The following is a 16,472-nucleotide window of genomic DNA, read 5'->3' on the forward strand; positions in this document are numbered from 1 at the left end:
GCTACGCCAGAACCACTCGGCAGACACTCTGGAATCACAGGCCAGGCATTCCGGAACCACCTCTCAGAGGTGCCAGAACCAAATGCCGGAGACTCCGGTACACCTGCCGGGCATGCCGGAATCACCTGTCAGAGGTGCCAGAACCACATGCCGGACACTCCGGAATCACCTGCAGGGCATGCTGGAACCACGTGCTGGACATGCCGGAACCACCTGCCGGACATGCCGGAACCACCTGCCGGACATTCCGGAACCACCGGCTCAACTCGCCAGAACCATTACCGGACATGCAAAATCACCTGCCGGCTACGCCAGAACCACTTGGTGAACACTCCGGAATCACCTGCCGGGCATTCCGGAACCACCTGCCGGACATGCCGGAACCACCGGCTCGACTCGCCGGAACCATTGCCGGACATGCAAAATCACCTGCCGGCTATGCCAGAACCACTTGGGGAAGACTCCGGAATCAACTGCCGGGCATGGCGGAACCACCTCTCAGACATGCCGGAACCACATGCCAATGACACCGGAAGCACCTGCCGAGCACGCCAGAACCACCTGCTCGACTCGCCAAAACCACCTACTGGACATGCCAAAATCACCTTCCGGCTACGCCACAACCATTTGGTGAACACTTCGGAATCACCTGCCGGGCTGGCTGGAACCACCTGCCGGTCACGCCAACATCACCTGCCAGCTATGCCAGAACCACTTGGCAGACACCATGAAAACACCTGTCGGGCCGGCCGGAACCACCTATCAGACGTGCCAGAACCATGTGCCTGAGATGCCGGAACCACACCCCGAACAGACGAAACCACCTGCCAGACCCGCCTGAACCACCTGCCGAGCACTCCGGAACCACCTACTCGACTCGCTGGAACCACCTACCTGACACGCTAAAATCACCTGCCGGGTATGCCACAACCACTTGGTGGACTCTCCGGAATCATCTGCCGGGCATGGCGGAACCACCTCTCAGACATGCCGGAACCACGTGCCAGAGATGCCGGAAGCACCAGCTGAGCATGCCTGAGCCACCTGCTCGACTCGCAAGATACACCTGTCGGACATGCCAAAATCACCTGCCGGGTACGCCAGAAACACTGGGAGGACGCTCCGGAATCACCTGTCGGGCGTGACGGAACCACCTCTCAGACTTGCCAGAACCATGTTCTGGACACGCCGGTACCACCTGTCGAGTATGCCGGAACCAGCTGATCCACTCCCCAGAACCACCTAGTGGTCACGCCAAAATCAACTGCCGGCTACGCCAGAACCACTCGGCAGACACTCTGGAATCACAGGCCAGGCATTCCGGAACCACCTCTCAGAGGTGCCAGAACCACATGCCCGACACTCCGGAATCACCTGCAGGGCATACTGGAACCACATGCTGGACATGCCGGAACCACCTGCCGGACATGCCGGAACCACCAGCCGGACATTCCGGAACCACCGATTCGACTCGCCGGAACCATTGCCGGACATGCAAAATCACCTGCCGGCTACGCCAGAATCACTTGGCGAACACTCCGGTATCACCTGCCGGGCATGCCGGAACCACCTCTCAGAGGTGCCAGAACCATATGCCGGACACTCCGGAATCACCTACCGGGCATGCCGGAACGACCTGCCGGACATGCCGGAACCACATGCCGGACACTCCGGAATCACCTGCCGGGCATGCCGGAACCACCTCTCAGAGGTGCCAGAACCACATGCCGGACACTCCCGAATCACCTGCCGGGCATGCCGGAATCATCTGTCAGACGTGCCAGAACCATGTGCCTGAGATGCCGGAACCACAGCCCGAACAGACGAAACCACATGCCAGACCCGCCTGAACCATCTTCCGAGCACGCCGAAACCACCTACTCGACTCGCTGGAACCACCTACCTGACACGCTAAAATCACCTGCCGGGTATGCCACAACCACTTGGTGGACACTCCGGAATCATCTACCGGACATGCCAGAACCAGCTCTCAGACACACCAGAACCACGTGCCAGACACGCCGGAAGCACCTGCTGAGCATGCCGGAGCCAAATGCTCGACTTGCAAGAAGCACCTGCCAGACACGCCAAAATCACCTGCCGGGTACGCCAGAACCATGTTGCGGACACTCCGGAATCACCTGTCGGGCGTGTCGGAACCACCTCTCAGACTTGCCAGGACCATGTTCTGGACACGCCGGTACCACCTGCCGAGTATGCCGGAACCAGCTGATCCACTCCCCAGAACCACCTAGTGGACACGCCAAAATCAACTGCCGGCTACCCCGGAACCACCGGCTCGACTCGCCGGAACCACCGCCGGACATGCAAAATGACCTGCCGGCTACGCCAGAACCACTTGGCGAACACTCCGGAATCACCTGTCGGGCATGCCGGAACCGCCTCACAGACTTGCCAGAACCATGTGCCTGAGATGCCGGAACCACACCCCGAACAGACCAAAACCACCTGCCAGACCTGCCTGAACCACCTGCCGAGCACGCTGGAACCACCTACATGACTCGCTTGAACCATCTACCTGACACGCTAAAATCACCTGCCGGGTATGCCACAACCACTTGGTGGACACTCCGGAATCATCTGCCGGACATGCCAGAACCAGCTCTCAGACACACCAGAACCACGTGCCAGACACGCCGGAAGCACCTGCTGAGCATGCCTGAGCCAAATGCTCGACTTGCAAGAAACACCTGCCAGACACGCCAAAATCACCTGCCGGGTACGCCAGAACCACGTGGCGGACACTCCGGAATCACCTGTCGGGCATGCCGGAACCAACTCTCAGACGTGCCAGAACCTCGTGCCGGTCACGCCAGAACCACCTGCCGAGTATGCTGGAACCACCTGATCCTCTCCCCAGAACCACCTGCTGGACACGCCAGAATCACCTGCCGACTACGCCAGAACCACTCGGCAGACACTCCGGAACCACCTGCCGGGCATGCCGGACCCACATCTCAGAGGTGCCAGAACCACATCCCGGACACTCCGTAATCACCTGCCTGGCATGCAGGAACCATCTCTCAGAGGTGCCAGAACCATGTTCCGGACACGCTGGTACCACCTGCCGAGCTCGCCGGAACCACCTGCTGGGCACGCCAAAATCACCTGCCGGCTACGCCACAACCATTTGGTGAACACTTCGGAATCACCTGCCGGGCTGGCTGGAACCACCTGCCGGTCACGCCAACATCACCTGCCAGCTATGCCAGAACCACTTGGCGGACACCATGGAAACACCTGTCGGGCCGGCCGGAACCACCTATCAGACGTGCCAGAACCATGTGCCTGAGATGCCGGAACCACACCCCGAACAGAAGAAACCACCTGCCAGACCCGCCTGAACCACCTGCCGAGCACTCCGGAACCACGTACTCGACTCGCTGGAACCACCTACCTGACACGCTAAAATCACCTGCCGGGTATGCCACAACCACTTGTTGGACACTCCGGAATATTCTGCCAGACATGCCAGAACCAGCTCTCAGACACACCAGAACCACGTGCCAGACACGCCGGAAGCACCTGCTGAGCATGCCTGAGCCAAATGCTCGACTTGCAAGAAACACCTGCCAGACACGCCAAAATCACCTGCCGGGTACGCCAGAACCACGTTGCGGACACTCCGGAATCACCTGTCGGGCATGCCGGAACCCACTCTCAGACGTGCCAGAACCTCGTGCCGGTCACGCCAGAACCACCTGCCGGACACGCCGGAACCAGCGGCTCGACTCGCCGGAACCACCGCCGGACATGCAAAATGACCTGCCGGCTACGCCAGAAGCACTTGGCGAACACTCCGGAATCACATGTCGGGCATGCCGGAACCGCCTCTCAGACTTGCCAGAACCATGTTCCGGACACGCCGGTACCACCTGCCGAGTATGCCGTAACCACCTGATCCACTCCCCAGAACCACCTGCTGGACACGCCAAAATCACCTGCCAGCTACGCCAGAACCACACGGCAGACACTCCGGAATCACATGCCAGGCATTCCGGAACCACCTCTCACAGGTGCCAGAACCAAATGCCGGAGACTCCAGTATCACCTGCCGGGCATGCTGGAACCACCTCTCAGAGGTGCCAGAACCACATGCCGGACACTCCGGAATCACCTGCCGGGCATGCCGGAACCACCTGCTGGACATGCAGGAATCACCTGCCGGACATGCCGGAACCACCGGCTCGACTCGCCGGAATCATTGCCGGACATGCAAAATCACCTGCCGGCTACGCCAGAACCACTTGGCGAACACTCCGGAATCACCTGCCGGGCATGCAAAATGACCTGCCTCTCAGACATGCCGGAACCACATGCCAATGACTCCGGAAGCACCTGCCGAGCACGCCAGAACCACCTGCTCGACTCGCCAAAACCACCTGCTGAACACGCCAAAATCACCTGCCGGCTACGCCACAACCATTTGGTGAACTCTTCGGAATCACCTGCCAGGCTGTCTGGAACCACCTGCCGGTCACGCCAACATCACCTGCCAGCTATGCCCGAACCACTTGGCGGACACCATGGAAACACCTGTCGGGCCGGCCGGAACCACCTCTCAGACGTGCCAGAACCATGTGCCTGAGATGCCGGAACCACACACCGAAGAGACCGAAACAAGCAGCCAGACCCGCCTGAACAACCTGCCGAGCACGCTGGAACCACCTACTCGATTCGCTGGAACCACCTACCTGACACGCTAAAATCACCTGCCAGGTATGCCACAACCACTTTGTGGACACTCCGGATAAATCTGCCGGACATGCCAGAACCAGCTCTCAGACACACCAGAACCACGTGACAGACACGCCGGAAGCACCTGCTGAGCATGCCTGAGCCAAATGCTCGACTTGCAAGAAACACCTGCCAGACACGCCAAAATCACCTGCCGGGTACACCAGAACCACGTGGCGGACACTCCGGAATCACCTGTCGGGCATGCCGGAACCAACTCTCAGACGTGCCAGAACCTCGTGCCGGTCACGCCAGAACCACCTGCCGGACAGACCGGAAACACCTGCTGGACACGCCGGAACCACCGGCTCGACTCGCCGGAACCACCGCCGGACATGCAAAATGACCTGCCGGCTACGCCAGAACCACTTGGCGAACACTCCGGAATCACCTGTCGGGCATGCCGCAACCACCTCTCAGACTTGCCAGAACCAAGTTCCGGACACGCCGGTACCACCTGCCGAGTATGCCGGAACCACCTGATCCACTCCCCAAAACCACCTGCTGGATACGCCAGAATCACCTGCCGGCTACGCCAGAACCACTCGGCAGACACTCCATAACCAACTGCCGGGCATGCCGGAACCACCTCTCAGAGGTGCCAGAACCACATGCCGGACACTCCCGAATCACCTGCCGGGCATGCCGGAACCATCTCTCAGACGTGCAAGAACCTTGTTCCGGACATGCTGGTACCACCTGCCGAGCTCGCCGGAACCACCTGCTGTACACGCCAAAATCACCTGCCAGCTACGCCAGAACCACACGGCACACACTCCGGAATCACCTGCCGGGCTGGCTGGAACCACCTGCCGGTCACGCCAACATCACCTTTCAGCTACGCCAGAACCACTTGGCGGACACTCCGGAAACACCTCTCCGGCCGGCCGGAACCACCTCTGAGACGTGCCAGAACCATGTACCTGAGATGCCGGAACCACTCCCCGAACAGACCGAAACCACCTGCCAGACCCGCCTGAACCCCCTGGCGAGCACGCCGGATCCACCTTCTCAACTAGCCGGAACCAACTTCCTGACACGCCAAAATCACCTGCCGGCTACGCCACAACCATTTGGTGAACTCTTCGGAATCACATGCTGGGCTGGCTCCAGAACCACTCGGCAGACACTCCGGAACCACCTGCCGGGCATGCCGGAACCACCTCTCAGACATGCCGGAACCACATGCCAATGACACCGGAAGCACCTGCCGAGCACGCCAGAACCACCTGCTCGACTCGCCAAAACCACCTGCTGGACACGCCAAAATCACCTGCCGGCTACGCCACAACCATTTGGTGAACACTTCGGAATCACCTGCCGGGCTTGCTGGAACCACCTGCCGGTCACGCCAATATCACCTGCCAGCTATGCCAGAACCACTTGGCGGACACCATGGAAACACCCGTCGGGCTGGCCGGAACCACCTCTCAGACGTGCCAGAACCATGAGCCTGAGATGCCGGAACCACTCCCCGAACAGACGAAACCAACTGCCAGACCCGCCTGAAGCCCCTGGCAAGCACGCCTGATCCACTTGCTCAACTAGCTGGAACCAACATCCTGACACGCCAAAATCACCTGCCAGGTATACAAGAACCACTTGGTGGACACTCCGGAATCATCTGCCGGACATGCCAGAACCAGCTCTCAGACACACCAGAACCACGTGCCAGACACGCCGGAAGCACCTGCTGAGCATGCCTGAGCCAAATGCTCGACTTGCAAGAAACACCTGCCAGACACGCCAAAATCACCTGCCGGGTACGCCAGAACCACGTGGCGGACACTCCGGAATCACCTGTCGGGCATGCCGGAACCAACTCTCAGACGTGCCAGAACCTCGTGCCGGTCACGCCAGAACCACCTGCCGAGTATGCTGGAACCACCTGATCCTCTCCCCAGAACCACCTGCTGGACACGCCAGAATCACCTGCCGACTACGCCAGAACCACTCGGCAGACACTCCGGAACCTCCTGCCGGGCATGCCGGACCCACATCTCAGAGGTGCCAGAACCACATCCCGGACACTCCGTAATCACCTGCCTGGCATGCAGGAACCATCTCTCAGAGGTGCCAGAACCATGTTCCGGACACGCTGGTACCACCTGCCGAGCTCGCCGGAACCACCTGCTGGGCACGCCAAAATCACCTGCCGGCTACGCCACAACCATTTGGTGAACACTTTGGAATCACCTGCCGGGCTGGCTGGAACCACCTGCCGGTCACGCCAACATCACCTGCCAGCTATGCCAGAACCACTTGGCGGACACCATGGAAACACCTGTCGGGCCGGCCGGAACCACCTATCAGACGTGCCAGAACCATGTGCCTGAGATGCCGGAACCACACCCCGAACAGAAGAAACCACCTGCCAGACCCGCCTGAACCACCTGCCGAGCACGCCGGAACCACCTACTCGACTCGCTGGAACCACCTACCTGACACGCTAAAATCACCTGCCGGGTATGCCACAACCACTTGGTGGACACTCCGGAATCATCTGCCGGACATGCCAGAACCAGCTCTCAGACACACCAGAACCACGTGCCAGACACGCCGGAAGCACCTGCTGAGCATGCCTGAGCCAAATGCTCGACTTGCAAGAAACACCTGCCAGACACGCCAAAATCACCTGCCGGGTACGCCAGAACCACGTTGCGGACACTCCGGAATCACCTGTCGGGCATGTCGGAACCCACTCTCAGACGTGCCAGAACCTCGTGCCGGTCACGCCAGAAACACCTGCCGGACACGCCGGAACCAGCGGCTCGACTCGCCGGAACCACCGCCGGACATGCAAAATGACCTGCCGGCTACGCCAGAAGCACTTGGCGAACACTCCGGAATCACATGTCGGGCATGCCGGAACCGCCTCTCAGACTTGCCAGAACCATGTTCCGGACACGCCGGTACCACCTGCCGAGTATGCCGTAACCACCTGATCCACTCCCCAGAACCACCTGCTGGACACGCCAAAATCACCTGCCAGCTACGCCAGAACCACACGGCAGACACTCCGGAATCACATGCCAGGCATTCCGGAACCACCTCTCACAGGTGCCAGAACCAAATGCCGGAGACTCCAGTATCACCTGCCGGGCATGCTGGAACCACCTCTCAGAGGTGCCAGAACCACATGCCGGACACTCCGGAATCACCTGCCGGGCATGCCGGAACCACCTGCTGGACATGCAGGAATCACCTGCCGGACATGCCGGAACCACCGGCTCGACTCGCCGGAACCATTGCCGGACATGCAAAATCACCTGCCGGCTACGCCAGAACCACTTGGCGAACACTCCGGAATCACCTGCCGGGCATGCAAAATGAACTGCCTCTCAGACATGCCGGAACCACATGCCAATGACTCCGGAAGCACCTGCCGAGCACGCCAGAACCACCTGCTCGACTCGCCAAAACCACCTGCTGAACACGCCAAAATCACCTGCCGGCTACGCCACAACCATTTGGTGAACTCTTCGGAATCACCTGCCAGGCTGTCTGGAACCACCTGCCGGTCACGCCAACATCACCTGCCAGCTATGCCCGAACCACTTGGCGGACACTCCGGAAACACCTGTCGGGCCGGCCGGAACCACCTCTCAGACGTGCCAGAACCATGTGCCTGAGATGCCGGAACCACACACCGAAGAGACCGAAACAAGCAACCAGACCCGCCTGAACAACCTGCCGAGCACGCTGGAACCACCTACTCGATTCGCTGGAACCACCTACCTGACACGCTAAAATCACCTGCCAGGTATGCCACAACCACTTTGTGGACACTCCGGAAAAATTTGCCGGACATGCCAGAACCAGCTCTCAGACACACCAGAACCACGTGACAGACACGCCGGAAGCACCTGCTGAGCATGCCTGAGCCAAATGCTCGACTTGCAAGAAACACCTGCCAGACACGCCAAAATCACCTGCCGGGTACGCCAGAACCACGTGGCAGACACTCCGGAATCACCTGTCGGGCATGCCGGAACCAACTCTCAGACGTGCCAGAACCTCGTGCCGGTCACGCCAGAACCACCTGCCGGACAGACCGGAAACACCTGCTGGACACGCCGGAACCACCGGCTCGACTCGCCGGAACCACCGCCGGACATGCAAAATGACCTGCTGGCTACGCCAGAACCACTTGGCGAACACTCCGGAATCACCTGTCGGGCATGCCGCAACCACCTCTCAGACTTGCCAGAACCAAGTTCCGGACACGCCGGTACCACCTGCCGAGTATGCCGGAACCACATGATCCACTCCCCAAAACCACCTGCTGGATACGCCAGAATCACCTGCCGGCTACGCCAGAACCACTCGGCAGACACTCCATAACCAACTGCCGGGCATGCCGGAACCACCTCTCAGAGGTGCCAGAACCACATGCCGGACACTCCCGAATCACCTGCCGGGCATGCCGGAACCATCTCTCAGACGTGCAAGAACCTTGTTCCGGACATGCTGGTACCACCTGCCGAGCTCGCCGGAACCACCTGCTGTACACGCGAAAATCACCTGCCAGCTACGCCAGAACCACACGGCACACACTCCGGAATCACCTGCCGGGCTGGCTGGAACCACCTGCCGGTCACGCCAACATCACCTTTCAGCTACGCCAGAACCACTTGGCGGACACTCCGGAAACATCTCTCCGGCCGGCCGGAACCACCTCTGAGACGTGCCAGAACCATGTACCTGAGATGCCGGAACCACTCCCCGAACAGACCGAAACCACCTGCCAGACCCGCCTGAACCCCCTGGCGAGCACGCCGGATCCACCTGCTCAACTAGCCGGAACCAACTTCCTGACACGCCAAAATCACCTGCCGGCTACGCCACAACCATTTGGTGAACTCTTCGGAATCGCATGCCGGGCTGGCTCCAGAACCACTCAGCAGACACTCCGGAACCACCTGCCGGGCATGCCGGAACCACCTCTCAGACATGCCGGAACCACATGCCAATGACACCGGAAGCACCTGCCGAGCACGCCAGAACCACCTGCTCGACTCGCCAAAACCACCTGCTGGACACGCCAAAATCACATGCCGGCTACGCCACAACCATTTGGTGAACACTTCGGAATCACCTGCCGGGCTTGCTGGAACCACCTGCCGGTCACGCCAATATCACCTGCCAGCTATGCCACAACCACTTGGCGGACACCATGGAAACACCTGTCGGGCTGGCCGGAACCACCTCTCAGACGTGCCAGAACCATGAGCCTGAGATGCCGGAACCACTTCCCGAACAGACGAAACCACCTGCCAGACCCGCCTGAAGCCCCTGGCAAGCACGCCTGATCCACCTGCTCAACTAGCTGGAACCAACATCCTGACACGCCAAAATCACCTGCCAGGTATACAAGAACCACTTGGTGGACACTCCGGAATCATCTGCCGGACATGCCAGAACCAGCTCTCAGACACACCAGAACCACGTGCCAGAGACGCCGGAAGCACCAGCTGAGCATGCCTGAGCCACCTGCTCGACTCGCAAGATACACCTGTCGGACATGCCAAAATCACCTGCCGGGTACGCCAGAAACACTGGGCGGACGCTCCGGAATCACCTGTCGGGCGTGCCGGAACCACCTCTCAGACTTGCCAGAACCATGTTCTGGACACGCCGGTACCGCCTGCTGAGTATGCCGGAACGAGCTGATCCACTCCCCAGAACCACCTAGTGGACAAGCCAAAATCAACTGCCGGCTACGCCAGAACCTCTCGGCAGACACTCCGGAATCACAGGCCAGGCATTCCGGAACCACCTCTCAGAGGTGCCAGAACCAAATGCGGGAGACTCCGGTATCACCTGCCGGGCATGCCAGAACCACCTCTCAGAGGTGCCAGAACCACATGCCGGACACTCCGGAATCACCTGCAGGGCATGCTGGAACCACGTGCTGGACATGCCGGAACCAGCTGCCGGACATGCCGGAACCACCTGCCGGACATTCCGGAACCACCGGCTCGACTCGCCGGAACCATTGCCGGACATGCAAAATCACCTGCCGGCTACGCCAGAACCACTTGGCGAACACTCCGGTATCACCTGCCGGGCATGCCGGAACCACCTCTCAGAGGTGCCAGAACCACATGCCGGACACTCCGGAATCACCTGCCGGGCATGCCGGAACCACCTGCCGGACATGCGGGAACCACCGGCTCGACTCGCCGGAACCATTGCCGGACATGCAAAATCACCTGCCGGCTACGCCAGAACCACTTGGCGAACACTCCGGAATCACCTGTCGGGCATGCCGGAACCACCTCTCAGACTTGCGAGAACCATGTTCCGGACACGCCGGTACGACCTGCCGAGTATGCCAGAACCACCTGATCCACTCCCCAGAACCACCTGCTAGATACGCCTGAATCACCTGCCGGCTACTCCAGAACCACTCGGCAGACACTCCGTAACCAACTGCCGGGCATGCCGGAACCACCTCTCAGAGGTGCCAGAACCACATGCCGGACACTCCGGAATCACCTCCCGAGCATGCCGGAACCATCTCTCAGACTTGCCAGAACCATGTTCCGGACATGCCGGAACCACCTGCCGAGCTTGCCGGAACCACCTGCTGGACACGCCAAAATCACCTGCCGGCTACGCCAGAACCACTCGGCAGACACTCGGGAATCACATGCCACGCATTCCGGAACCACCTCTCAGAGGTGCCAGAACCAAATGCCGGACACTCCGGAATCACCTGCCGGGCATGCCGGAACCACCTCTCAGAGGTGCCAGAACAACATGCCGGAGACTCCCGAATCACCTGCCGGGCATGCCGGAACCATCTCTCAGATATGCCAGAACCATGATCCGGACACGCTGTTACCACCTGCTGAGCTCGCTGGAACCACCAGCTGGACACGCCAAAATCAGCTGCCAGGTACGCCAGAACCACACCTCAGACACTCCGGAATCACATGCCAGGCATTCCGGAACCACCTCTCAGAGGTGCCAGAACCAAATGCCGGAGACTCGGTATCACCTGCCGGGCATGCAGGAACCACCTCTCAGAGGTGCCAGAACCACATGCCGGACACTCCGGAATCACCTTCCGGGCATGCCGGAACCACCTGCTGGACATGCAGGAATCACCTGCTGGACATGCCGGAACCACCGGCTCGACTCGCCGGAACCATTGCCGGACATGCAAAATCACCTGCCGGCTACGCCAGAACCACTTGGCGAACACTCCGGAATCACCTGCCGGGCATGCAAAATGACCTGCCTCTCAGACATGCCGGAACCACATGCCAATGACTCCGCAAGCACCTGCCGAGCACGCCAGAACCACCTGCTCGACTCGCCAAACCACCTGCTGGACACGCCAAAATCATGTGCCGGCTACGCCAGAACCTCACGGCAGACACTCCGGAATCACCTGCCGGGCTGCCTGGAACCACCTGCCGGTCACGCCAATATCACCTGCCAGCTGTGCCAGAACCACTTGGCGGACACCATGGAAACACCTGTCGGGCCGGCCGGAATCACCTCTCACACGTGCCAGAACCATGAGCCTGAGATGCCGGAACCACTCCCCGAACAGACCGAAACCACCTGCCAGACCCGCCTGAAGCCCCTGGCAAGCACGCCTGATCCATCTGCTCAACTAGCCGGAACCAACTTCCTGACACGCCAAAATCACCTGCCAGGTATACCAGAACCACTTGGTGGACACTCCGGAATCATCTGCCGGACATGCCAGAACCAGCTCTCAGACACACCAGAACCACGTGCCATAGACGCCGGAAGCACCAGCTGAGCATGCCTGAGCCACCTGCTCGACTCGCAAGATACACCTGTCGGACATGCCAAAATCACCTGCGGGGTACGCCAGAAACACTGGGCGGATGCTCCGGAATGACCTGTCGGGCGTGACGGAACCACCTCTCAGACTTGCCAGAACCATGTTCTGGACACGCCGGTACCACCTGCCGAGTATGCCGGAACCAGCTGATCCACTCCCCAGAACCACCTAGTGGACACGCCAAAATCAACTGCCGGCTACGCCAGAACCACTCGGCAGACACTCTGGAATCACAGGCCAGGCATTCCGGAACCACCCCTCAGAGGTGCCAGAACCAAATGCCGGAGACTCCGGTACACCTGCCGGGCATGCCGGAATCACCTGTCAGAGGTGCCAGAACCACATGCCGGACACTCCGGAATCACCTGCAGGGCATGCTGGAACCACGTGCTGGACATGCCGGAACCACCTGCCGGACATGCCGGAACCACCTGCCGGACATTCCGGAACCACCGTCTCAACTCGCCAGAACCATTACCGGACATGCAAAATCACCTGCCGGCTACGCCAGAACCACTTGGTGAACACTCCGGAATCACCTGCCGGGCATTCCGGAACCACCTGCCGGACATGCCGGAACCACCGGCTCGACTCGCCGGAACCATTGCCGGACATGCAAAATCACCTGCCGGCTATGCCAGAACCACTTGGGGAACACTCCGGAATCAACTGCCGGGCATGGCGGAACCACCTCTCAGACATGCCGGAACCACATGCCAATGACACCGGAAGCACCTGCCGAGCACGCCAGAACCACCTGCTCGACTCGCCAAAACCACCTACTGGACATGCCAAAATCACCTTCCGGCTACGCCACAACCATTTGGTGAACACTTCGGAATCACCTGCCGGGCTGGCTGGAACCACCTGCCGGTCACGCCAACATCACCTGCCAGCTATGCCAGAACCACTTGGCAGACACCATGAAAACACCTGTCGGGCCGGCCGGAACCACCTATCAGACGTGCCAGAACCATGTGCCTGAGATGCCGGAACCACACCCCGAACAGACGAAACCACCTGCCAGACCCGCCTGAACCACCTGCCGAGCACTCCGGAACCACCTACTCGACTCGCTGGAACCACCTACCTGACACGCTAAAATCACCTGCCGGGTATGCCACAACCACTTGGTGGACTCTCCGGAATCATCTGCCGGGCATGGCGGAACCACCTCTCAGACATGCCGGAACCACGTGCCAGAGATGCCGGAAGCACCAGCTGAGCATGCCTGAGCCACCTGCTCGACTCGCAAGATACACCTGTCGGACATGCCAAAATCACCTGCCGGGTACGCCAGAAACACTGGGAGGACGCTCCGGAATCACCTGTCGGGCGTGACGGAACCACCTCTCAGACTTGCCAGAACCATGTTCTGGACACGCCGGTACCACCTGTCGAGTATGCCGGAACCAGCTGATCCACTCCCCAGAACCACCTAGTGGTCACGCCAAAATCAACTGCCGGCTACGCCAGAACCACTCGGCAGACACTCTGGAATCACAGGCCAGGCATTCCGGAACCACCTCTCAGAGGTGCCAGAACCACATGCCCGACACTCCGGAATCACCTGCAGGGCATACTGGAACCACATGCTGGACATGCCGGAACCACCTGCCGGACATGCCGGAACCACCAGCCGGACATTCCGGAACCACCGGCTCGACTCGCCGGAACCATTGCCGGACATGCAAAATCACCTGCCGGCTACGCCAGAATCACTTGGCGAACACTCCGGTATCACCTGCCGGGCATGCCGGAACCACCTCTCAGAGGTGCCAGAACCATATGCCGGACACTCCGGAATCACCTACCGGGCATGCCGGAACGACCTGCCGGACATGCCGGAACCACATGCCGGACACTCCGGAATCACCTGCCGGGCATGCCGGAACCACCTCTCAGAGGTGCCAGAACCACATGCCGGACACTCCCGAATCACCTGCCGGGCATGCCGGAATCATCTGTCAGACGTGCCAGAACCATGTGCCTGAGATGCCGGAACCACAGCCCGAACAGACGAAACCACATGCCAGACCCGCCTGAACCATCTTCCGAGCACGCCGAAACCACCTACTCGACTCGCTGGAACCACCTACCTGACACGCTAAAATCACCTGCCGGGTATGCCACAACCACTTGGTGGACACTCCGGAATCATCTACCGGACATGCCAGAACCAGCTCTCAGACACACCAGAACCACGTGCCAGACACGCCGGAAGCACCTGCTGAGCATGCCGGAGCCAAATGCTCGACTTGCAAGAAGCACCTGCCAGACACGCCAAAATCACCTGCCGGGTACGCCAGAACCATGTTGCGGACACTCCGGAATCACCTGTCGGGCGTGTCGGAACCACCTCTCAGACTTGCCAGGACCATGTTCTGGACACGCCGGTACCACCTGCCGAGTATGCCGGAACCAGCTGATCCACTCCCCAGAACCACCTAGTGGACACGCCAAAATCAACTGCCGGCTACGCCGGAACCACCGGCTCGACTCGCCGGAACCACCGCCGGACATGCAAAATGACCTGCCGGCTACGCCAGAACCACTTGGCGAACACTCCGGAATCACCTGTCGGGCATGCCGGAACCGCCTCACAGACTTGCCAGAACCATGTGCCTGAGATGCCGGAACCACACCCCGAACAGACCGAAACCACCTGCCAGACCTGCCTGAACCACCTGCCGAGCACGCTGGAACCACCTACATGACTCGCTTGAACCATCTACCTGACACGCTAAAATCACCTGCCGGGTATGCCACAACCACTTGGTGGACACTCCGGAATCATCTGCCGGACATGCCAGAACCAGCTCTCAGACACACCAGAACCACGTGCCAGACACGCCGGAAGCACCTGCTGAGCATGCCTGAGCCAAATGCTCGACTTGCAAGAAACACCTGCCAGACACGCCAAAATCACCTGCCGGGTACGCCAGAACCACGTGGCGGACACTCCGGAATCACCTGTCGGGCATGCCGGAACCAACTCTCAGACGTGCCAGAACCTCGTGCCGGTCACGCCAGAACCACCTGCCGAGTATGCTGGAACCACCTGATCCTCTCCCCAGAACCACCTGCTGGACACGCCAGAATCACCTGCCGACTACGCCAGAACCACTCGGCAGACACTCCGGAACCACCTGCCGGGCATGCCGGACCCACATCTCAGAGGTGCCAGAACCACATCCCGGACACTCCGTAATCACCTGCCTGGCATGCAGGAACCATCTCTCAGAGGTGCCAGAACCATGTTCCGGACACGCTGGTACCACCTGCCGAGCTCGCCGGAACCACCTGCTGGGCACGCCAAAATCACCTGCCGGCTACGCCACAACCATTTGGTGAACACTTCGGAATCACCTGCCGGGCTGGCTGGAACCACCTGCCGGTCACGCCAACATCACCTGCCAGCTATGCCAGAACCACTTGGCGGACACCATGGAAACACCTGTCGGGCCGGCCGGAACCACCTATCAGACGTGCCAGAACCATGTGCCTGAGATGCCGGAACCACACCCCGAACAGAAGAAACCACCTGCCAGACCCGCCTGAACCACCTGCCGAGCACTCCGGAACCACCTACTCGACTCGCTGGAACCACCTACCTGACACGCTAAAATCACCTGCCGGGTATGCCACAACCACTTGTTGGACACTCCGGAATCATCTGCCGGACATGCCAGAACCAGCTCTCAGACACACCAGAACCACGTGCCAGACACGCCGGAAGCACCTGCTGAGCATGCCTGAGCCAAATGCTCGACTTGCAAGAAACACCTGCCAGACACGCCAAAATCACCTGCCGGGTACGCCAGAACCACGTTGCGGACACTCCGGAATCACCTGTCGGGCATGCCGGAACCCACTCTCAGACGTG

Source organism: Equus caballus, chromosome 24 (genome assembly GCF_041296265.1).
Source record: "Equus caballus isolate H_3958 breed thoroughbred chromosome 24, TB-T2T, whole genome shotgun sequence".
NCBI lineage: Eukaryota > Metazoa > Chordata > Mammalia > Perissodactyla > Equidae > Equus > Equus caballus.